Here is a 2,677-nt window from a genome sequence, read left to right as displayed (position 1 = left end):
ATGCTATGGAAAGAGGACTAAGCATAAATTATATTTTATGATTCTTCTTCTTAGTAACTATGCCACAGTGGATCAGCCATTTACAACATGTATGCCTTATCTCCTAAATCAAAATTGAGATAATTGGAAGGACTGTTGTGAGGATTTCTGTACTTATGTCTTGGAGCCCGAATAGAACTGGGTTTTGAGGGAGGCATAGCAATCAGAAACTTAGTCACTGCTATGGACTGAATATTTGTGTCCTGGCAAAATCTGTATGTTGAAACCTAATCATCAGTGTGATGGTATTAGGATGTGGTGCCTTTTCGAAATTCTTAGATTGTAAGGGTGAAGGTCTTTTGAATGGAATTCATTTTCTTATAAATAAAAGGCACCCCAGAGATCTCCTTTGCCTATTCCTCCATATGACAGAACAGCAGGAAGATGGTGGTCTGGACCACCAGACCAGGAAGTGGGTCCCCACAAGATACCCAATCCACTGGCACCTGGATCCTGGACTTCCTAACCTTCAGAATTGTTAGAAATAAATGTTTGTTGCTTAGGCCTCTAGTCTGTGGTATTTTTGTTATAGCAGCCCAAATGGACTAAGGCCATCACCAAAGCTATGGATCTCCTATATCTGCCCTGAATTGCTTATATTTGGACTGCAACATGAGAAGGAAATACAGTCGATCTTGTTTTTAAGTTACTTTGGTCTTTGTCACATCACTTGAACCTGTATACCATCTTATATACTAGAAAACCTGCTTTTAGGAAAGGAACTAGTATCATCTTATCTAGTTACATTGTGGTTAAATTGCATCAAGCAACATTTTATTCTATTTTAAGCAACATTGCATTTTTTTTTTTTTTTATGTTTTGGCTGTACTGGGTCTTTGATAAGATGTGGGGGCTTCTCTTGTTCTGGAACATGGGCTCAGTTGCTCTGCAGAATGTGGGTCTTAGTTCCCCAACCAGGGATCGAACCCACGTACCCTACACTGGAAAGTAGATTCTTAACCACTGGAACACCAGGGAAGTACCAAGTTTTTTTTTTTTTTTTTTTAATTACTTGTGGAACCACAGTTTTCATTTCTGAAATATAATGTTAAGTATTTTAGAGAAGGTAGGAGTAGAGAAGCATTTTGGGGGCTTATTATCCTGGTTTTCCTGAGAGCTATATTTTGCTGCATCCATGTGAGAACTCACCCTTGCCTGGAGGCTAGGGAGACATCTCTCTCTAAGAGGAACCACCCTCCCTGAAGCCACTTTGTGTTCCCTTCAGTCTTCCCTCCTTTGACCTTTATCTAATTGTATAATAAGTTTCACTGGGTTCCCTGCAAGAATCCAGAAATACTTAAAATTAAGTGGTAGTTTAGCTTTTCATTTTCTTCCCTTCCCCAAACAAAAGAAACAAACAAGACAAACTCCCTGTTTTTTTTTGTTTCTATACCAAACAGTGGAACTACCATCTACCCAGTGCTCTCCACTTGTGCTCCCACAGGTGCTTCCAGGCCTGTCCCAAAGCTGTTCCTTTGGCCTCTTCCTACTTGCCCCAGTCTTTACCAGGTTCGTCCATCTTCCCTTATGTTTTAGTTCAGGTGTCACTCCAGCTGGGAATGTTCCTGGAATCCCACAACCAAAGTAGTCTTCCTACCTGTATGTCCCCATGATGCTGTACTTTCCCTATCACAGCAGTTATCATGAAGACTGTCACTGCTTTAAACATTCTTTTCCTTTTGACAAGACCATTTTCATAGGGGGATGTTGCATCTAGCTCAGTGCCTGACCCAAGTATGGACTCTGCAAATGTTGTTTGATTGAGCAAATTAATACTTACCAAGAGTCTTAAAATATTCCTACTCTTTAACCCAGGGAATCCCCTTTGTAGAAGCTAGTCTAAAGAAATAACTGTAGGTTTATATTATTTTGCAAGTGATCATGTAAAAAATGAAGATGGAAAAACCCTTAACAAAGAAATAACTGGAAATTTAGACAGATTTATGTATCAGATCAGATCAGTCGCTCAGTCGTGTCTGACTCTTTGCGACCCCATGAATCGCAGCACACCAGGCCTCCCTGTCCATCACCAACTCCCGGAGTTCACTGAGACTCACGTCCATTGAGTCAGTGATGCCATCCAGCCATTTCATCCTCTGTCGTCCCCTTCTCCTCCTGCCCCCAATCCCTCCCAGCATCAGAGTCTTTTCCAATGAGTCAACTCTTCTCATGAGGTGGCCAAAGTACTGGAGTTTCAGCTTTAGCATCATTCCTTCCAAAGAAACCCCAGGGGGATCTCCTTCAGAATGGACTGGTTGGATCTCCTTGCAGTCCAAGGGACTCTCAAGTTGTCTTCTCCAACACCACAGTTCAAAAGCATCAATTCTTTGGCGCTCAGCCTTCTTCACAGTCCAACTCTCACATCCATACATGACCACAGGAAAAACCATAGCCTTGACTAGACGGACCTTTGTTGGCAAAGTTATGTCTCCGCTTTTGAATATGCTATCTAGGTTGGTCATAACTTTCCTTCCAAGGAGTAAGCATCTTTTAATTTCATGGCTGCAGTCACCATCTGCAGTGATTTTGGAGCCCAGAAAAATAAAGTCTGACACTGTTTCCACTGTTTCCCTATCTATTTCCCATGAAGTGATGGGACTGGATGCCATGATCTTCGTTTTCTTTTTTTTAATTTTAT

This window comes from Bison bison, unplaced genomic scaffold (genome assembly GCF_000754665.1).
Source record: "Bison bison bison isolate TAMUID 2011002044 unplaced genomic scaffold, Bison_UMD1.0 scf7180017864234, whole genome shotgun sequence".
NCBI lineage: Eukaryota > Metazoa > Chordata > Mammalia > Artiodactyla > Bovidae > Bison > Bison bison.
This window is presented reverse-complemented; position numbering follows the sequence as displayed.